Source organism: Pristiophorus japonicus, chromosome 14 (assembly GCF_044704955.1).
Source record: "Pristiophorus japonicus isolate sPriJap1 chromosome 14, sPriJap1.hap1, whole genome shotgun sequence".
NCBI classification, from domain to species: domain Eukaryota; kingdom Metazoa; phylum Chordata; class Chondrichthyes; family Pristiophoridae; genus Pristiophorus; species Pristiophorus japonicus.
The window spans coordinates 56,961,131-56,983,380 of record NC_091990.1 but is presented as its reverse complement, the minus strand read 5'-3'; the positions used below and the strand labels follow the sequence as shown (position 1 = coordinate 56,983,380).

At 47.6% G+C, this 22,250-nt stretch overlaps 1 protein-coding gene across 8 annotated transcripts in view; it reads left to right on the top strand.

Annotated features, from left to right (window-relative positions):
* The first annotated feature begins 455 nt into the window (after positions 1-455).
* LOC139279915 (thyroid hormone receptor-associated protein 3-like) overlaps positions 456-22,250 on the top strand; it is a 142,180-nt gene continuing 120,385 nt past the window's right edge. For 6 of the 8 annotated variants that reach the window (XM_070899233.1, XM_070899238.1, XM_070899234.1 and 3 more), the window contains exons 1-2: positions 456-547; positions 16,686-16,740. The gene's annotated coding sequence lies outside the window, so the exon portion shown is untranslated. Of the gene's footprint in view, positions 548-1,430; positions 1,469-1,491; positions 1,517-16,685; positions 16,741-22,250 lie in introns of those variants that run through there. The other 2 variants (XM_070899231.1, XM_070899232.1) reach the window with 2 other exon arrangements.

Here is a 22,250-nt window from a genome sequence, read left to right as displayed (position 1 = left end):
CGCCATTCAATAAGATCATGGTTGATCTGATCATGGACTCAGCTCCACTTCCCCGCCCGCTCCCCATAATCTTTTAGATAGAAACATAGAAAATAGGTGCAGGACTGGCCATCGGTTCTTCGAGCCATTCAATAAGATCATGGCTGATCATGCAACTTTAGTACCCCATTCCTGTTTTCTCTCCATACCCATTGATCCCTTTAGCCGTAAGGGCCACATCTAACTCCCTCTTGAATATATCGCTTATCGCTCAAAAATCTATTTCCACCTTAAATATATTCAATGAGGTGAGTGAAGAAGTGCCCAGAAAAGGTTGGAAGATGGCAGCTCAGTGCCCATCTCCCCCACCCCCAGAACCAATCAAGCGGGCAGCCGCGCGGGGCAGGCCGGGAGTTGTAGTTCTGCCGTGGGGCGTGCTGGGAGAAAGACTTGGTTTCCCGGCGGGCCCCCGGGGCGGCGGCGCAGGCGCAGAGTGCGGCAGTAGATGGCTGAGCGCAACGGCAGCGCTGGTGCGAGGCAGACACGCGCGGCGGCGGCACACGGACAGGTAGGGCCTGGGGAGAGAAAGGCGGTGCGTGCGTGTAGGCCCCGGGTCGCGGCCGCCCTTATCTGAGGAGAAGCCGCGTCGATTATTGGGCGGGAGCTTCCTGCTCGAGGCGGGCCTCGTTCGAAGCGGCGGGCCCCGGAGCCTGAGCATTGGGCCTCGGCCTTGAGCACCACCTGGACCCGGATCCCCGAATGTGCCGAGTACGCGAGGCCTGGCTTTTGGGGCCTGGTGCGCGGGGTTTGAGCGGGCTCGGGTGGTCCCTGATCCCCCGGGCCTGGGGAGTGGGAAAGGTGCGGGGGGAGTTATTTGTGCGAGGGCCTCCCGCCCATTACTCCAGCCCGGATCCTGTGGCGGTGCAGGGAGCCGCTTCGGCGCCCGGCAGCGCAGCGGCACAAAGAACGGCCTGGACCCCGGCCCCGGCAGTGGGGGAGGGGACAGGGGTGCTGAGTGTTTGCCTGGGTGGCTCAGGCCGCCCTCCTCCTGCTGCTGCCCAGGGCTTGCTGCAGGTTGGCGGGGGATGGCATTGGTGAAAAGCCTTCCTTTTCACTCTGGAGGAGAGGCTTCTATCGGATCTTGTCGGATTTGTTCCCACTCTGCTCCGGGTTGTGCTGCTCTCGGGATGAGCACAGAAACCTAACACGCCGTGTAACCTGATTAAAAACATACGCAGCAGTGTTCATGTTGGCTATCAGCTTGTATTGGTATAAGAGGAATCGACTCGATTGAAATTCGATCGATTCAGTTGAAACTTTCAAGATTGAGATGGATAGATTTGTGTCGGATAAGGGTGTCAGGAGATGTGGAACAAATGTGGGCACAAGGCGTTGAGTTACAGGATCCAGCAAAATGTTTTTAACCGATTTCTGTAATTTGTCTTGCACAGTACAATACAGATGAAGCCTGACCATCCATCCATGTCTGGTAACCTAGTGATCGTGAATCCTTGTGTAAGGGGAAAGTGGAGTTGAGGTAGATGATCAGCCATGATCTTATTGAATGGCGGAGCAGGTTCGAGGGGCCGAATGGCCTACTCCTGCTCCTATTTCTTATGTTCTTGTGTTATCCTCAATCTTAGTTAAATGGTGAAACAGGCTCAAGGGGTTGAATGGTCACCACCTGTTTCTGTGTTCAGGCACAGTGGATCGAGACTGACTTTGCTTGGTTCACATTATGTTTTTATTAACTACAGAATTAAAGCTGCAAACTGGGATTTTGATGTATTTGGGGTTAGTTTGTCACGCTGTATGGGGGAGGTGGAGGCCATTTTATGTACTAATTCTCAAGTTAGTAAAGTTTGAGTGCTGGCTGATTTCCAAGTCAGTTATTTTTAAAATCTGCATTATCAGGTTTTGGGGTGGGTTGGGTCTCTGCCAGTGAGATGTTCTATGGAGAGGTGAGGGTGTTTTAGGATTGAAGGTGCTCTGCCTTCCCATGTAGAAGAGTGTCTATCAGAGTGAGGGTCGTGTTTGACAATATCTGTAGCAGGGTTTCCTATCTTGGAGTTGCTGAATACCACAAATAAAGCTGTTACTTTGAGTATTGACTAAATGTGTTGTGATTTGGGATGCGTGCTGAATCATTTTGTGCACCTGTTTGACAGCTTCTTCATGTTTGTTCCTCTGTTTGCACCTTTCCTTGACTGAGGGATCCAATACCTCCCTGGCTGTCTCTGGTGGGTATGAGCTATTTATTGTTAACTATTAACCATGGCGCAGGCTGACTGCCCGGGTCATTTTTCTCTGCCTCGCCTTTTTTTCGACACCGCCTCTCGGTGTGCGAAGGTCCCCGGGCCTGTTTCTTTGTGCCTGATAAAATAGCTTGAAGGTTGTGGTCAGGCTTATGATGGTTCAAGCTCAGATTGCTTTGTGAACTTGAGGCTCCTGTCGTCACTCTCGGATCTTGTAGACCCACATCAATACAAAACACGAGCGTTCTGTACCTTGGCCCCTCCTGACCTTTGTTCTGTTGTAGCCGCAGCTCCCTAATCGCTCGGTGAGTTCAGCTGGTGAGCTGCACAAATCAGAATGGTCCCTGGTTCATAGACACTTCGCACAGAAGGAGGCCATTCTGCACACTCTGCCTGTGCTGGCTCTCAAAGAGCTATACAATTATTTCCACTCCTCTGTCCTTTCCCCATAGCCCTGCAATTATTTTCCATTTCGAATATATATCCAATTCCCTTTTGAAAGTAACTATTGAATCTACTTCTACCACCCTTTCAGGCAGTGCCATCCAGATCATCATAACTTGAAGCATAATTTTTTTTTCTCATCTCACCTCTAGTTGCTTTGCCAATTATCTTAAATTTGTGTCCTGGTTACTGACCCTCCTGCCAGTAGAAACCGTTTCTCCCTCTCTTCTATTAAAGACCCTCATCATTTTGAACATCTCTCTTTAAATCTCCCCTTAACTCTGTTCTACTACCAACTTCTCTCATCTCTCCACATAACCCACATCCCTTGTACCATTCAAGTAAATCTCCTCTGCACCCTCTCTAAGGCCTTGATGTCCTTCCAAAAGTGTGGTGCCCAGAATTGGACACAATACTCCAGCTGAGGCTTAACCAGTGTTTTATAAATGTTCAGAATAACTTCCTTGTTTCTGTATTCTATGTTTCTATAACAACTTACATTTATATAGAGCATTCTAACATAGTAAAACAGCCTGCAGCATCAGGATATGTGACCAAAAGCTTGGTCAGAGAAGTAGGTTTCAAGGAGGAGAGGGTGGTGTAGAGATGGAGAGGTTTAGGGAGGGAATTCCAGAGCTTGGCACCTAGGAAGCGGAAGGCATGGCCGCTAGTGGTGGGGTGAAATAAGTTGGGATGCACAAGAGGCCAAGATTGGAAGAACGCAGGGTTCTCAGAAGGTTGTATAAAGCCAAAGATCCAATGTGCTTTTTAACCACTTTATCAACTCGACCTGCCACGTGTATGTGAGAAAAATCCGGGCTTATCATGTTCCTGCCCCTTCTCCCTCCCCTCCCCATTAAAATTGTGTCATTTAGTTTACGATGTCTCTCCTCGTTCTTTTAACCTAAAATGCATCGTTGTTCAATCATCTTTGCTGATCTCAGCTGGTGCTCTGCAGCTGACCTCAGTGCAGCAGGGTCCGGGAGTGGGAAATGTGCTGGGATTCCTGCTCCTGATGGCGAGGAAGTGATGGCTGCATTTGGGAGGGCGTCAGTTGAGGATCGGATTGGGCACCGCAGTGATGCTGGCCCACCAATCATGTATCCTGCACAAACCAGCACTCGTGTGAACGATAGCAATTTGGGTAAGGTGTGAAGGGTCACCCCACTCTGGGAGGATTGATGGAGAGAAATTACCCTGCCCGGACTGTGATCGGCACGTGGCATTTCAGACATTTGTTGCATTTGTCTCCAGTTTTTTTACTGGGAGTGATGGGAATTTCAGCACTCGTTAGAATGCGTGTCACATTCAGAAATAACATTGGCATTGGTTGGTGCCTGTGCTGTGTGCATAGTTCCAAATGGATTGCAAAGCGATAAGTGCAGCTGGAATTTTTATTGCTGAAAATGACCATTTTCCTGATCCTTAGACCTGTTATCTGGGGTCAAATAACAACCTCCGCTTCCTGCCCAAACAGTAACTCCTTTCGCTGTTTATTCACTTCTCGGGAATTCAGGGTCACAGATAGAAATTGTGCAACAGAAAAGATCTATCTGTTACTTTTATATTGTGTGATGTTATTACTCTGCAATTTGCTCCTTTCCTCTGCCCTTGTTTATTCCAGTCAGACTGGCTCTGCTCCTCGTGCACCGCAGAGACTGGAAACCACCCCGTGCTGCGCAGTTGTTGAGCCCGTTGGTCTCTGGCCGCAGACTTTGCCCAAAGCCAACTCACGGGGTGGCTATCTGCACTGCCAACATGCTGCAGAGTGCCCCGCGAGGTGTGTGCCATCTCGGCAAATGAATTTGAGCGAGCAATCATCATCATCATAGGCGGTCCCTCGAACGAGGATGACTTGCTTCCTCAAGAGTGCAGATGTTTCAATGAAGGACCTGATGTTCCAGTCCTGAACTCCAATTGAGGGGGTGGAAGATGCATGTGCGTGGATTTTTTCAACGTATGGTGACCGTTGCACACCAGCCACCACACAGGCTCGACACAGCTAGGTCTTTATCCAGTGGCAAGGGTTAACCAGGACGACTGGAGACCTGCTCTGCTGCACGGACCTGAATTGCAGTCTTGGCAGGCCCGTGTTGCCCCTGAGTCCTCGGCTCTTCTGGGCCCTGTACCCTCATTTGCCGCACCTTCGCATACGATATTCCAGGGCCCGGCGCTCCAGCTGTATAGCCTAGACCTGTGGTGGTGTTCTCATCATGAGCAACACACAAACGGCAACACGGCCGGTGTTTCAGTGACACCACCAGTGACCCACCTGACACAGTAACGCACAATGAGGCAAGTGTGGTGGTGGAGAGCTGTTCTAAACCCCTACAGGTAGCCGCAGCAGCTGGTGACTACGGAGGATGAACCCTCATCCCAGGCGTGCAAGCTGGCAATTGGCTCACGTTGGGGCTGTGTTTACCCATAACGCTGCTCCCACCCCGCACACCCTCCCCCGGCCTACTGGGAAGGGCTGAGGCCAGAAAACAAAAGTTGTGACTCTTGGCTTTTCAAGAGCGCCAAGTTGCCTGGGAATCTGAGGTACCAGGAGCTGGGGTAGCTTTTGGTCATCATGGTTCTGTATGAACACAACATCAAAGGAGGCCTTGCCTTCAGGAAAGTAGCTTTTCCCCCATTGGGTGCTGTGTCCTTTCCTGAAAGGGGCTTCCACAAAGCCTCTGTGTTCAGGCAGCAGCTTGCTGAGTCAAACCGGTTCAGTGGCAGGCTTGTGCTGTGTACACTTGGTCTCCGTAACTTTGGGTTAGGGAGGGGATATTCTGCCCGAGTTCATAATCCTCATTGCCATCCAGCCGGAAAGCTGTTTGTAAACTCATTTTGGGGTGTGGGCATCGCTGGCAAGCCTGGCATTTATTACACTTGAGAAGTTGGTGGTAGGCCAACTTCCTGAACCGCTGCATTCCTTGTGGTAAAGGTGCTCCCACAGTGTTGTTCGGTAGGGAGTTTGATGCAGTGACGATGAAGAATTGGCAATTTTATGATGCGTGACTTTTACGGGATTCCAGGGATATTGGTGAAGGGCACGATCTGATTTGGCTGATTCCCTTGTGGTTGAACAGCTTGCTAACACTTCCCATACTCATGCGGCAAGATTGGCTATGCAAGTGAAGTAATGGAGCGTGGCTTGGGACTGGATGGCATCGTACTGCAGTGTACGCTATCCACGGGCAGAAGTTTCTAGAGAGGAAGGAGGGGGAAGAGCAGGCCTCTTAATCTAACCGGGCTGCTGTTGCAGGTTCAGGCTGTGCTGCTTCTGCCTTCATGTTTTCCAGGTGATGTGTGGTTTGCACTATGGCACCGCCAACGATCAAAGTAACTTTTGAAAAGCGCAGAACTCGAGAGTAAATTGTAACTGTCGCAATCTTCGAACAAGAACTCCTGGGCCTAATTCCTCCGCATTTGAAAGTCATTGAGTGCAGGCGGGGTGGGAGGGGGTAAAGGAGAAGAGGTGGAATAAGTAGTGTGATTCCTGTGGCCTTCGTAGAGGAACATAGCAACAGGAGTAGGCCATTCAGCCCCTTGAGCCTGTTCCGTCAGTGCCATTTGCTCCATATCCCACAGCACCCTTGCCCAACAAAAGCTTCAGTTGTCCTAGCATCCATTTTGGGGAGAGAATTCCAGATTTACATTACCTTGTGTGAAAAAAATGCTTCCTGATTTCACACCTGAATGGCCTGGCTCTAATATTTTAAGATATGTTCCATTGATCCGGATTCCACGTCCAGAGGAAATAGTTTCTCAGTATCTATCCAATCCCATTGTCATTTTAAACACTTTGATCAGATCATCACTCAACCTTCTATACACAAGGGATTTCAAGCCAAATTAATGCGCCCTGTCCTCTTAATTTAACCCTTTGAGGAGTGAAGAGACGGCCTCCAATGGTGGAGCAGGGAACAGCTTCCCTGGAGTGTAGTGTGAAGTGGTAGGGTGGGATGAGGCTGTGGAGGGATTTAAACACCTGTACAAGGATTTTATAATCACCTCCATTGAGGCACAGGAAGCCCACGGAACTCAGGAAGGACGGGGAGTGCGTTGAGAGGGCACTGGCAACAGAGTTCTGGGCACATTGTCGTTTTATGGAGGGGCTGAGGCGATGAAAGCTTTGGACTAGGCCTCACTGGTGAGGGGACAGAGATTCGTGATATTTCTGAGCTTGAAGCGATTGCTGCTGATGCAAGATAAGCTGCGGCGAAGGAAGTTTGGCTTAGAGTGGGGCTGGCGCTGAGGTTTCATGCTTGAGGTGGCATCCGGCGAGCTTGCTGGACGCCAGGAACCGAGGAGAGTGGATTTGGTTTTATTGAGCTGGAGGAAGTTTTACCAGTTGGAGAGAGTGGACACTGCAGTTTAATTTTTGCCTCATATTTTTGATTATTTTCTTGTCCTAAGGAAAAGTTGTATTTAGCCTGTTTGGTGAAGGTTCTTGGTAAGCTTTGCCTGCATTAATATTTCAGTGGCAGAGACTGCGGGCTCAAGTTTCGGCCTGAGTTGCTCCTATTTTTTTTGGAGCAACTAGTTTCGAATGGAGTATCTTAGAAATTGCAATTCTCGGCATTGAGTTTGCTCCAGTTCTAGTCAGTTAGAATAGTTTCATTTTAAAACAGATTTTTTTTTTCAAAAGAGGGCGCGTCCAGCCATTTATGCCTGTTTTGCAAGTTTAGGCAGTGAAAACTTACTCCATTCTAAGTTAGTTTTGGAGTAAGTGTAGATTTTTGTATGCTCTGGAAAAACCTTACCTCCACTTATAAATCAGGCGTAGGGAATGAGATTGGGCGATGGGGGGAGGAAGGGGAGTTTACAAACATTAAACACTTCACTTTTACAAATAGAGCCATCATCAATAATAAATGATAAATAAATCAATAAATTAACCAGTAACAAAATTAAAATAAAATATAAAAAAAATCAAAAATCAAACAATAAATAAAAAATTACTTATACTCACACACTGCAGCACCGGGGGTCCTCCAACAGCGTGCTGGGACGGGGCCCCCCAGTGTCCCTCTCGCTGTCTGTCAGTGTCTCTCTGTCTCTGTCAGTGAGGGGTGGAGGGAGGAGAGGCTGAACGGGCTGGCTCGGGCCGCCGCCGCCGACGTGGAGGGAGGAAGGGGGGAGGGAAAGCTGAACGGGAGGGAGGAGGGGAAGAGGCTGAACGGAATGCTGCCGACACCGGACTGGGCCCACCCCAGCAAGATGCTGGGCGGGCGGGCCCTGTTGACGGCGGGGGGGGGGAGGCTGATAGGGAGGGTGGGGGCGACGAGGGGAGGCTGATCGGGAGGAAGGGGGGGGGGAGGAGGGAGGTCCGAGTCCCGATCTTCGCCCGGTGATCCCATTTGGTTAGGGCCAGGGTCGGGCGCCTCCCAAGGAGCCTCGGGGGGGCCTGGAGCTACTGCACATGTACGCACACTCTAGCGCGCATGCGCAGAGGTCCCGGCACTATTTTCAGCGCGGGACCTGGCTCCGCCCCCGATCCCTTGTGCTGTGCCACGCCGAGCATGAAGACATCCTGAGGAGACCGGAGAATCACAAGGTAGGTTTTCGGCACCCTTTTTATTCCAGAAAGTCGGTGCACCTTATGGTTTTTCCAGAGGGCGGAAACTTGGGCCCCACGAGAGGCACAGCACAGGACACAACACATTGCAACATCACTAGTATCCCTCTAAGAAGTACTTGTGGTTAAACTGGGATCTTTGCCACCACTGCAGTTTCTCTGATAATTCCGCTTGCAGAATATGTAAAGAAATAAAGGGCATGTCAAAAGTGCCTTTAAGACCTCAGACGTCCCAAAGCGCTTTACAGCCAATGGAGTATTTTTGAAGTGCAGTCACTTGTAATGTAGTCAAAATACGCACAGCATGCTCCCACAGACAGCAGTGAGACAATGACAAGATAATCTGTTTCACTGATGGTTGAGGGATAAATATTGTCGGATGTAGGGAGAACTTCCCAGCTCTGAAATAGTACCATAGGATCTTTTCTATCCACCTGAGGGAGCAGATGGTTTCATGTCTCATCTGATGCTATTGTGGTTGCGACCTGTGGATCAGTATGAGAGTGAAGGGGAGGGGGGGGGAGTTTGCTCAGCTTCTCAGCCAAAATAAACCTGACCCCGAATAGTCCTGTAAATACTGATCGTGGCTGAATTGTTGGGTCAGAACTACTATAAGTAGCATTTGGAGTTTTGACAGCTGTGCTTTTTTAAATAGGTTTGCAGCTCTTGAGTTTTTTTGATTTTGGACTGTTTTCTGGGATTTTGAGTTGAAGCTGGAGCGGCTGATTTTATCTTTGTTTTTTCAGAATTGTGTTAGCGCAAGATCAACTTTTCATTTGTTTCAAGGTGGGACTCCTGATTTTTTTGGAGGGGAGGATGTCCACATTCTTCAAGTTAGCACTCTGAGCAACAGAGGTAGTGACTACTGCCCTGTAGCAGAAGAGCAGGGAGTTCTTCCCAGTGAACGAGGACATTTGCCCCCCGCTCCCTCCACCAGCCCCCTTAAAATGAAACTAACTAGTTGTTCACCCTGTTGCTATTTTTGGGATCGTGGCTGAGTACAAAATGGTTGCTGCTTTTTTGTAGCAGTTCAAAATAAGTGTGCCTGTGGAGCAATTAAAATGCCTCCGAAAGATGTGGTAATTGACGGGACTCCCAGATCAATTCTGGCAAAGCATTCGAATAGTTTTGGTTAAACCACACTTGGAGTACTGTGCACAGTTCTGATTGCCATGTTATAAAAAGGATATGGAGACACTGGAAAGGGTGCAAAAAATATTTATAAGGCTGAGGGGTGGCCCAGTAAAGGTCTTCAAAATGATGAAAGGTTTTGATAGAGCAGACACCGAGAATGTTTCCACTTGTGGGGAAGAGCAAAACTAAAGACCATCAAATATAAGATAGTCAACAAGAAATCAAATGGGTATTCAGAAGAAACTTCTTTACCCAGAGAGTGAGAATGTGGAACTCGCTACCACATGGCGTAGTTGAGGCAAATAGTGTAGATGCAGTTAAGGGGAAGCTAGATAAGCATCTGAGGGAGAAGGGAATAGAGGATTATGCTGATAGATGAGAAAACATGGGGGAGGCTAAAGTGGAGCATAAACAGCAGCCTGGACTGGTTGGGCCCAATGGCCTGTTTTGTGTTGTATATTCTATGTAGTATGGAGATCCATTGAAGCCAACGTATCAGTGAGTTTCTGGAGAGAGAGGGGATTGATTGAATTGGTGAGAAGGTCCCTTGAACTTAATGGGACAGGCCCATGGATCCAATGTCCTTTTTTCTTGTATTACATGAAATCTCCAGCACAGAAACAGACCATTTGACCCAACTGGTGCTGTGTTTATTCTTCACACATGCCTCCTCCCACTCTAACTACCTCTATGCACCCTGTCCACAGATCCCTCTATTCCCAACTCCCTCGCGTATGTGTTTTTAATTAGTTGAGTATGTGCCAAATTTGTGTTTTTCAGAATAATACCGCTCCCGTTCTCTGCTGACCCTATATGGTGTTGCAATGGATGATTGATGAATCTGTTGGCCATGGTCTCTTGTAACTTTTATGGCATAAGTGGTTTGAGTAGATCGCACCCCCCCCCCCCCCGCCCCAATATTAACCTTGCCCTGTGGGGAAACCATGAGAAGAATCTCGGCTGACCTCAAGATCGCTGGAGGGACCGTGTCAGGGACCAATAGCAACATTTTATTACTGAGTGCATCATCATAGGCAGTCCTTCGAAATCGAGGAAGACTTGCTTCCACTCTAAAAGTGAGTTCCTGAGCGACTGAAAGGTCCAATATGGGAATTACAGTCTCTGTCACAGGTGAGACAGACCGGGTGAAGGAAAGGGTGGGTGAGGAGTCTGGTTTGCCACATGCTTCTTCCGTGTGTTTACTCAAACCACTTATGCCATAAAAGTACAAGAGACCATGGAACAGATTCATTAATCATCCATTGCAATACTGTGTGCAGTATTGTGATCTGAAGCCGATGTTCCCCAGCCCTCCGGGCGCAGTGATTTCAGGCTAAGTGCTGAGAGAACTCTGCCAACCAAAAACTTCTTAAACACAGGTTACAGACTGAACAAATGCAACAAGATTTCTTTAAATTAAACTGGCATAGGTGTAGAGCCTGGTGATAGCTGGGTACTGGTCTGGTTCCTCTGCTTCTGACAAGTGTATAGGCACCTGCTCTGGGCACAGGAGTTCTCTGTTGGGTTCCAGCATCAAGCGTTTAAAGGTCAGCAAATGGGGCTTCAGGGCAAATGCAGACCATGACCCTTTGCTAGCGCCCAGCACACCTGAGCACAGGCCCAAGCAGCCACGGGGAAGTTCTATCCAATTTTTATTTAAAGGGCACTTCGCTGGTCACCCTTCTCTCTTTCCCCAATGGCAGCTTTTATCAGGCGCAAGAGTTTTGAGAGCATATGCTGGGCAAGAGATGGGTAAATGATGCAATCTTGCCCATGCAAATGTCCTCGCTCCCGAGATGTGTGCGAACTGTCAAGCCAGGAACTTGACAGATCGGAAAAGCCGGTTTTCAGCGCATGGGCATTGTGCATTGAAAACCGGCTTTTGCGATGCCCTCCTGGGTCCGTACACACTCCGTACCGACCTGGGGAGAGGCCGGGATTTCTGGGTCACTGTTGCAGGGAGGCTTTCAGCATGTTTAATGTGCCCTCAACACACTTTTTTTCCCCTCTTTCTCTCCTCCCCCCACCCCAACATTTTCCAATGGGGACATTCGGCTCTTTTGGGTGTAACGGGCAACAGGTGAGACTTGACCTGTGGTCAGGCCTTTCCAAGCGGAAAAAACATGTGACATGAAGCACTTAAAAACAAAGTGCTGGAAAATATTCAGCGGGTCAAACAGCATATGAGGGGAGAGAAACGAGAGTTACCGTTTCAGGTCTCTGACCTTTCTGATGTTTCTCCACAGATGCTGTCTGACCAGTATTTCCAGCATTTTCTGTTTCAGATTTCCAGTATCCATAGCATTCTGCTTTTTAACTATTGACTGCATGCCCGGGCTGCACAGAATGGATCTGACGGCCTGCTTCCTGCGCTTACACCTGGGGTCTTGTACTTTTTGGCTCGTTTTTGGTGAATGGCAGGTGGGCTGCTGGACTGGAGAGCTGATGGAACTGCACCTACCATGAGCCAGCACCTTCAGGAGGGGAGGAGACAACAACAGCTTGTATTTATATAGCACATTTAAAGTAGTGAAACGTCCCAAGGCGCTTCACAGTATTAACAGCGAACCGCATAAGCAGAAATTAGGGCAGGTGACCAAACTTGGTCATAGAGGTAGGTTTTAAGGAGCATCTTAAAGGAAGTAGAGAAGCGAACAGGTTTAGGCAGGGAATTCTAGATCTTGGGGCCGAGGCAACAGAAGGCATAGAAAATAGGTGCGGAGGTAGGCCATTCGGCCCTTCGATCCTGCACCGCCATTCAATAAGATCATGGCTGATCATTCCCTCAGTACCCCTTTCCTGCTTTCTCTCCATACCCCTTGATCTCCTTAGTAGTAAGGGCCATATCTAACTCCCTCTTGAATATATCCAATGAACTGGCATCAACAACTCTCTGCGGTAGGGAATTCCATAGGTTAACAATGGCCTACCCCTTATCCTAAGACTATGTCCCCTGGTTCTCGACTTTCCCAACATCGGGAACACTCTTCCCGCATCTAACCTGTCCAGCCCCGTCAGAATCTTAAACGTTTCTGAGATCCCCTCATATCCTTCTAAATGCCAGTGAATAAAGGCCCAGTTGATCCAGTCTCTCCTCATATGACAGTCCAGCCATCCCTGGAATCAGTCTGGTAAACCTTCGCTGCACTCCCTCAATAGCAAGAATGTCCTTCCTCAGATTAGGAGACCAAAACTGAACACTATTCCAGGTGAGGCCTCACTAAGGCCCTGTACAACTGCAGTAAGACCTCCCTGCTCCTATACTCAAATCCCCTAGCTATGAAGGCCAACATACCATTTGCTTTCTTCACTGCCTGTTGTACCTGCATGCCAATCTTCAATGACTGATGAACCATGACACCCAGGACTCGTTGCACCTCCCCTTCTAACCTGCCACCATTCAGATAATCTGCCTTTGTGTTTTTGCCCCCAAAATGGATAACCTCATATTTATCCACATTACACTGCGTCTGCCATGCATTTGCCCACTCACCTAACCTGTCCAAGTCACTCTGCAGCCCCTTCGCGTCCCCGTCACAGCTCACACCGCCACCCAGTTTAGTGTCATCTGCAAACTTGGCGATATTACACTCAATTCCTTCATCCAAATTGTTAATGTATATTGTAAAGAGCTGGGGTCCCAGCACTGAGCCCTGCGGCACTCCACTAATCTCTGCCTGCCATTCTGAAAGGACCCGTTTATCCCGACTCTCTGCTTCCTGTCTGCCAACCAGTTCTCTATCCACGTCAGTACATTACCCCCAATACCATGTGCTTTGACTTTGCGCACCAATCTCTTGTGCGGGACCTTGTCAAAAGCCTTTTGAAAGTCCAAATACACCACATCCACTGGTTCTCCCATGTCCACTCTGCTAGTTGCATCCTCAAAAAAAATTCCAGAAGATTCGTCAAGCATGATTTCCTTTTCATAAATCCATGCTGACTCGGTCCGATCCTGTCACTGCTTTCCAAATGCACTGTTATTTCATCCTTAATGATTGATTCCAACAATTTCCCCACTACTAATGTCTGGCTAACTGGTGTATAATTACCCATTTTCTCTCCCTCCTTTTTTAAAAAAGTGGTGTTACATTAGCTGCCCTCCAGTCCATAGGAATTGATCCAGAGTTGATAGATGGGGAAAATGATCATCAATGCATCTACTATTTCTAGGGCCACTTCCTTAAGTACTCTGGGATGCAGACTATCAGGCCCTGGGGATTTATCAGCCTTTAATCCCATCAATTTCCCTAACACAATTTCCTGCCTAATAAGGATATCCTTCAGTTCCTCCTTTTCACTAGACCCACTGTCCCCTACTACATTCGGAAGATTATTCGTGTCTTCCTTCGTGAAGACAGAACCGGAGTATTTGTTCAATTGGTCTGCCATTTCTTTGTTCCCCATTATAAATTCACCTGAATCTGACTGCAAGGGACCTAGATTTGTCTTCACTAATCTTTTTCTCTTCACATATTTATAGAAGCTTTTGCAGTCAGTTTTTACGTTCCCTGCAAGCTTCCTCTCGTACTCTATTTTCCCCCTCTTAATTAAACCCTTACTCCTCCTCTGTTGAATTCTAAATTTCTCCCAGTCCTCAGGTTTGTTGCTTTTTCTAGCCAATTTATATGCCTCTTCCTTGGTTTTAACACTATCCATAATTTCTCTTGTTAGCCACGGTTGAGTCACCTTCCCCATTTTATTTTTACTCCAGACGGGGATGTACAATTGTTGAAGTTCATCCATGTGATCTTTAAATGTTGCCAATGGTTGGCAAATGGCCACCAATGGTTGAGCGATTTACAATCTGGGGTGCTCAAGAGGGCAGAATTAGAGGAGCACAAACATCTCGTGGTGTTGGGGGAGGGGGGGAGGGAGGAGGCGGTTTGTGGGGCTGGAGGAGATTACAGAGGAGGGGCGAGGCCATGGAGGGATTTGAAAAGAAGGACGAGAATTTTAAAAATGAGACTTTGTTTAAGCGGCAGCCAATGTAGGTCACCGAGCACAGGGGTGATGGGTGAGCGGGACTTGGTGCGAGTTAGGATCACCTAGTTTACGTTGGATAGAATGTGGGAGGCCAGCCAGGATTGCGTTGGAATAGTCAAGTCTAGAATTACCAAAGGCATAGATGAAGGCCTCAGCAGCGGATGTGCTGAGGCAAGGGAGGAGACAGGTGATATTACGGCGGTGGAAAGAGGCAGTCTTGGTTATGCTGCAGCTATGTGGTCAAAAGCTCATTGCAGGGTCAAATATGACACCAAGGTTATGAACAGTGTGGTTCAGCCTCAGAAGGAGAGGGATGGAGTCAGTGTCTGGGAACAGAGTTTGTGGCAGGGGCTGAAAAAATTGGAGAAAATTTCTGCTCATCCAGAAATAGATGCCGGACAAGCAGTCTGACAATTTAGAGACAGTGGAGGGGTCGGGAGAAGTGGTAGTGAGGTAGAGCCGGGTGTCATCAGCGTACATGTGGAAACTGATGCTGTTTTTTCGAATGAATGATGTCGCCAAGGGGTAACATGTTGAGAAATAGGAGGAGGCCAGGGATAGGTCGGGGGTGGGGGGGGTCGGGGGAGAGGGAGGGAGGGAGAAGAGAGAGAGAAGATAAGCCGTTGCAGGTGATTTTCTACCTACGGTTAGATAAGAATGGAACCAGGTGAGTGCAGTCCCACCCAGCTGGATGATGGTGGAGATGTGTTGGGGAAGGATAGACTGGTCGACCCTGTCAAAGGCTGCAGACAAGTTAAGAAGGATGAGGAAGGATAGTTTGCTTTGTCACAGTCACAAAGAATGTCATTTATGACTGAGAGCCATTTCAGTACTGTGCAAGCGCGAAAAGCAAATTGCGGGGATTCAAACATGGAATTGCAGGGAAAAAATGGGCATGGATTTGGGAGGCGACAACACGAAAAAGGACTTTGGAGAGGAAAGGGAGGTTGGAGATGGGGTGGTAATTCGCAAGGACGGAGGGGTCGAGGAGAGCGGTAATGAAGGCAGATTTGAGGGAGGGGAGGCAGGACCTGAGGAGAGAGAGAACAGTTAACAAATGAGAGGAAGGGAAGAACAGAAATATCAAATTTCTTAAGATTCTCAGATCTCGCGTTGCGTGATCAGGGAAAGTTTGGATAAAATCTGCATCATAAATCCCAGTTGGCTCTAATCACCCCTTTTAGGGAGTGAGATTAATTGCCTATAATTAGGGGAGAATGTGAAGCAACAGCTTCTCGCCCACTGTCTGAACATCTCTCGGGCTTCCCCCACTGTCGCTGGGATTTCAGTGAAATGTAATAGGTGTGTGACATTTCAGTATGCTCATTTGAAATGTTAAATGCCCAGCACTACAGTTATAGATTCTGCCCTTCTAAACATAGTCTGAGTCTGGAGGGAGCTTTTAGGAGCTGTATTACACATGGCTGAAGTGTTGGTGGAGCAGGTCCGTCACTCAGTGCTGACAGCAAGCTGAAGTGATAATGAATTGAGTATTGCGTGCAATGTGTTTGGTTGTGATTTTTCTTTGGATGTGTATTGGTACCGATATGATGACCGCTTCTCCACAGCCCGCCACTGGTACTGCCCTCCTGGTTCTGCTCTTGCCTGTCGTACCCGTGAGCATTGAAGAAAGAGGAACAAACGTACATTTTTTTATAGCGCCTTTCACGGCCTTGGAACGTCCCTAAGCGCTTTACAGCCAATGAAGTACTTCTGAAGTGTAGTCACTAATGTAGGAAACGCGGCAGCCAATTTGCGCTCAGGCAGGCGGGGTCTTGGTTTTACATTCAGTGCCGATGACAGCACCTCCAACAGTGCAGTACTCAATGCTCCCTCTAAATGTTTTTTGCCGTGCGATCCCTTTGGTGGTGGGTGGACTGTGCGGGAACTCCCAATTGACACGCGGCTGGCTGCACACCTCAGTGGGAACATTGGCAGCACTCCCTCAGTACTACATCGTAGTGTCAGCTTAGATTATGTGCTGGAGTGGGGCTTGAACCCATAACCAATGTTCCCCTTAACCTGCACGGCCGCACAGCTCTGAAGGTCCAGCGCAGCCGGCTTTTAGAAAGAAAAAAATGCACATGCGTGGTATTTTGAGTGGGCTGTGTGCCCCCACCCCAAAAAGAAATTGTAGGAAACCTTGTCCACAATCTTCTGACTCCGAGGCAAGAGTGCTACTGAGCCAAGCTGACAGTGTAGTTCTCTGTTTGAAGGCAGACCCTCTCCCTTCTCTGCTCTGCAGCACCTCCTTTAGTTGTTTGCTGTGTGTTGCTGCTGCCTCGTCGCACTGACTTGAGTTTGTGTTCTTTTGGCAGGTTCTTGCGGCGTACTGACACGGAGCCCTGTTACGCGGTAACTAATTGCTGGAAGGTAAGCAGCTGTCAATCATAAATATTAGTGTTGGTGAGTGCCTCCGGAGATGTGAGGGAGGAATCAACATCGGGATGCTGGAGAGTCCTCCCATCATTAGCAAACTCTAACTTCCCTACAAGGAATGCTGTTTGCAGATCCCCACCAGCTGCTGTTTATCCAGATCGCTGGTGTATCGGGATCCACTTGATGAAGTAAACTCAGTAACACATGGTGGGTTCATCTCTCTGTCTGTGTGGGCTACAACTGGCACCAGCCAGCTCTGTTCCCCTCCTCACTCTGTACTCTTAAATATTCTGATAATTAGGAATGCGCTTTGAGGAATGAACATGACGGTGAAAGGAATCCTAATCGTCACTCTTGCAGTTTGTTATTGAGCCCTTGCTGTTTATAATATACACGAGCTACTTGTAATATTCAGTTACCCTACACGTGATGTAACTTCAGTTTCGATTGGGTGGTTTAGTTGCAGTCGTTTGTGTCTCTCATTACTCACTTTGAACTATACAAGACTGTTTCCTGACTCAACATGTTAATGAAGTAACTAAGGATAATCATATATTGGATCTGGTGTTTTGTAGTGAGCCTGACCTGGTATCAGGCCTCCATGGAGGAGTGGGGGGGGAAAGAAGAGTGGGGGGGGGGGGGGGGAATAGAAGAGAGAGGGGGGGATAGAAGAGAGGGAAGGGGCGGGGGGGGGAGGGGAGGAGGCTGGGCAACAGTGATCACAACATTATACGGTTCCAATTGGCTGGTAGAACTAAAGGTAGTGAGAACCTGCAACTCGTACTGGATTTCAGAAGATCAAACTTCTTCAAAATGGCAGGTGCCTTGGAACGGATAAATTGGCTAACTCTCCTCGGTGGTGATGCGGCCGATGTTGAATATAAATGGAAAGTTTTTAAGAACAAGATTAAAAATGTGGAAAACAAACATGTACCCAAAATCAAAAGAAAGAAATGTGGTAAGAAAAAGCCAAGGTGGCTGACTGGCTATGGACAAAGACAAATAAAATGTACACAGAAATGTTTCTATAAATTAAAAACATTTAATACTTAAATAAACAGGGTTGAATAGAAGGAACAACTTAAGAAAACGAAGGCTGCTATTAGATTAGCAAAAAGGCTAATGGAAAAAAGGATTGTAGACAACTGTGGCAGTCATGGGAAGAGCTTTTTTTGAGTTCTGTGAAGAGTCAGAGAACTATCAAAGACTGTATCGGGTCACTGAGTATGGCGGAAATATTAAATGAGTACTTTGCATCAGTCTTCACGCTGGAAGATGATGCTTGAATATTATAATTTAATTATACCAGTTTTGTTAGTAACATTAACAGATAAACATATTGTTTTAGAAAGAATTAAGAACTTGAAAATAGATAGAGCAACAGGGCTGGATGATATCCACCCGAGGGTCCTCTGGGAGATGGGACATGTGCTGTGTGAGCCCCTCTGGGAGATGGGACATGTGCTGTGTGAGCCCCTCCAGGAGATGGGACATGTGCTGTGTGAGCCCCTCTGGGAGATGGGACATGTGCTGAGTGAGCCCCTCTGAGAGATGGGACATGTGCTGTGTGAGCCCCTCCGGGAGATGGGACATGTGCTGTGTGAGCCCCTGGCCTGTATGTTTAATAGCTCACTGCACTCTGGAATGGTTCCTACAGATTGGAAGGAGGCTAATGTAGTCCCCATTTAAAAAAAAAATGACAAGATGACCCAGGTAACTATATACCAGTTTTGTTAGTAACATTAACAGATAAACATATTGTTTTAGAAAGAATTAAGAACTTGAAAATAGATAGAGCAACAGGGCTGGATGATATCCACCCGAGGGTCCTCCGGGAGATGGGACATGTGCTGTGTGAGCCCCTCCGGGAGATGTTTAACATCAGTAACGGGTAAGATGCTTGAAGGAATCATAAGGGATGCAATATATGAATACTTGGATAGGGAGCGACATACTAGGGACACCCACCATGGCTTCATTAAAAAAAGAGGTCATGTCTCTCAAATCTAATTGTATTTTTTGAAAAAGTTACAAAGTTGATGGATGAGGGAAACCTAATAGACATTGTCTATTTAGATTTCCAAAAAATTCTTGACAAGGTTCCGCAAAAGAGGTTTCTCTATGATCGGAGCCTCTGGTATTAGTGGAAATATATTGAGTTGGATTCAGAACTGGCTGGCAGGATGCAGGCAATGAGTAATTATAGATGGATTTGGATCTGTTTGGAGATTGGTCACCAGTTGTGTCCTACAAGGATCAGGGGCCGTTGCTTTTTACGATTTTTATTAATGATCTAGATTTTGAGGTTGGGTGCACAATTTGCAAATTTGCAGATGATACCAAGATCTGTGCGAGTGTTGGACCTGTAGAAGATGCTTGTCTGCTTCAGGCAGATCTTAATGTATTGGGAGATTGGGCTCAAGACTGGAAAATGATGTATAACTTAAATAAGTGCAGTGTTTTGCATGTGGGCAGGGAAATGCTCAACATTCATACACCCTCCAGGGAAAGGATTTAAAGATGGTAGAGATAGAAAGAGATTTGGGCATTCTAGTGCACACATCCTTAAAGGTACATGAGCAATGGAATGCAGCGGTAGCTAGAGCATATAGTGTGTTGGGGTGTATCCATAGGACAATTGAATATAAGACGGGGCGTACTGTTTTGTCCTTAGTCAGGCCGCACGTGGAATACTGTGTCCAGTTTTGGTCTCCTCACATGATGGGTGATATTGAGGCTCTGGAAAGGGTGCAGAAGAAAGCCACTGGACTAATTCCAAGTCTAAAGCATTTTAAAGTTATCAAGATAGGCTAAAAGAGTTGGGATTCTTTACCTTAGAGCAGCATAGACGCAGGGGCAGTATCTGATTTGAGGTTTATAAGATAATGAAGGGAACAGACAGTGTTCCAGCCGGCAGTTAATTTCCATTAAATAGGTTAGGCAGGACCAGGGGTCACACATTTAAGTTGTACAGGGCTAGATCTAGGTTAGATGTCAGGAGGTGGTTCTTTTCCCAGAGAATAGTAGACCTCTGGAACAAGCTGCCATTTCATGTGGATGCAGACTCGCTGAATCCCTTCAAGCGAAAGCTGGATTTGTTTCTGGCTGCGGCGGAGATTAACTCTTATAGAAGGTAGGTACTGCAGGTAATTCAAGGCCAAAGTGATCTGGACTAATTTCGATCACCTCGATGGGTCGGAGAGGGATTTCCAAGATTTGTCCCCCCCAAATTGGCTTGAGTTTTTAATCCTGTTTTTTTTTGTCTCTCCCAGGAGATCTCATGGTTTAGGGTGGCGTGGAGTGTATATGTTGTGATACACAAGGTATCGCAACTGTGTGGGACAGGCTTGATGGACCAAATGGTCTTTACCTGTCTGTCATTGTTCGTATGAAACACAACCAGTGAAAACAGAATGGAAGGGCAGGCCAGGAATGTGGTTTGTATAGCCTGCAGTGTGGTTACCTGCTCTTGCTCATTCTTCTCATCACAGCAATGAGCTGTTAGCTTTAAAATGGGACTATTTCCACTTTTCCGCCCAAATGTCAATATAAAACATTCTGAAGGCGGGTACAGCATGGGCTAGATACAGATTAAAGCTGCCTCTACACTGTGCCATCAAACACTCCCAGGGCAGGTACAGCACGGGGTTAGATACAGAGTAAAGCTCCCTCTACACTGTCCCATCGCACACTTCCAGGGCAGGCACAGAACGGTTTAGATCCACAACAAATCGCGCTCTGCCATGCCAGCAAGATGCTGTTACCCTTGCCTCAGAACCTCAGCTGTTACAGCATGTGATGTTTCTGCATTGCTGAGTGAGAGTGACCGTTTATTGTTTATCTTGAAAACCCCACAGCAGGCTGTGCAAAGAAGTATTCCATATATTGCCTTGGGGGTAGATGTTCTGTCTGGTTGACCTTGAACAGCCACTGTGGTGTAAATCTCCACTGGCTGGTGACCACCACTTTCTCTCTCTTTCCCCACCCTGGGACCAGGGTCGTTGCCAGAGCTGTGTTGGACTGGGAGTAGCTCCACTTCCGCTGTTTCCTCTGGACATGAATATCATTTCCTGGCCATTGTGTTTGGTGGGGAAGTTGGTCAATCGTTCCTCACTTTGAAGTTTGGTCAGTTCTGAATGAACACAAAAGTGTGATTGTGAGGTGGGCGTTGCAATCTGTACTTCACCAATAATGCACATGTAGTGATGGTCAATTAAAGACAGTATGCCTGACTGTTTGGCTTGTGGTGAGGATGTTGAGTAGGTGAACATACTAGAAGGAGCTGGGCACTGCTGCCCAGACTGAGCTATTTACCCTACAGCATCAGGATGCAGTTGCGTGATGGTTTGTCAGAATTAAATGGAAACTCCCAAAGTTTCCGAGAAGAGCTTTCTAATGTATAAAAAACCCCATCTTGAACAAAGCATATTCTGTGAGGTTGAGTCCAAGTATCAAGGTTTGTTGTACCTGTGATGCACTCCACTGTCTAGTCAGGGGCCCAATCTGCACCAGGCCAGATTCTGTCATTCCTTTAAGTTGAAAATTCAAGTAGGAAACCGGTCGAAGGGTCTGCTCTTTTTTTTTTAATTCCACTTTCTGGCCTCTCACTCCCGCAGAGGCTGACTCTTGCCGGAGTATGATTGCAGTGACACCAACCATACTTCACCCAGCGCCCGCTGCCAAAGGGTGAGCCAAGGTGGTGAGTGTTGACAGGCTATCTTGATTATCAACAACATTTCAGCCGAGTCATTTCCTGCCCTCGGGAATAGCTCTGGGATACTGAGGCCATTTGTCGAGCTCGAGCCCCTCTCCTAGTTTAGATCAACCAATGACTTTAACCCGGACAGTGCACTCACCAATTGAGCCACTTGGAAAGCTTGTCTTGTTTCCAACCCAGAGACTTTTGCCCAAGTGGACTCTCGTGATGCAGAGTTAAACCTCTCTACAGAGACACAAACAGTTGGGAATGTCTGTCAACATTGCTAGACCCTCAAGAATTTAATTGGAGTTTGTTGTAAAACTAGAACTGTCTGCTGGCACTGATACTGGGCAATGCGTTCAGAATGCCGAATTGAGTGATGTCTGTTCAGAAATTTTATCGTTGCACTCTCTTTCTGCCTTTCACACTGTAGTGGCTGTGAGGGAGGCCCGGTCACAGGGTTTATCGGAGTAATGTGGATTACTCATCTATTTTAATGTAATAGTTTCCTTGCTCCTTGTGTGGGGTGAAGGTGAAACCCTCTTCCAGATGCTCAGGAGTTATTGCAGTCTCCAGGAGTTAGCTCGCTCGCCGTTGAAGGTCAGAGGGGAATTTCCTGGAGTTTTCCCTAAACTGGCCTCTGGGTTTTCTCTCTCTGTGGCTCTCGCAGGACAATGTACGACTGGGGTGTGGCTCGATGGTATAATAGGCTGCACTGCAACTGGGTAGGGCAGGATCGGTGACCCAGGTAGTCTTTCCCAATCTGTGCTTGGTTTTGGATTGTGTGGACAATTGAAAGTGGACA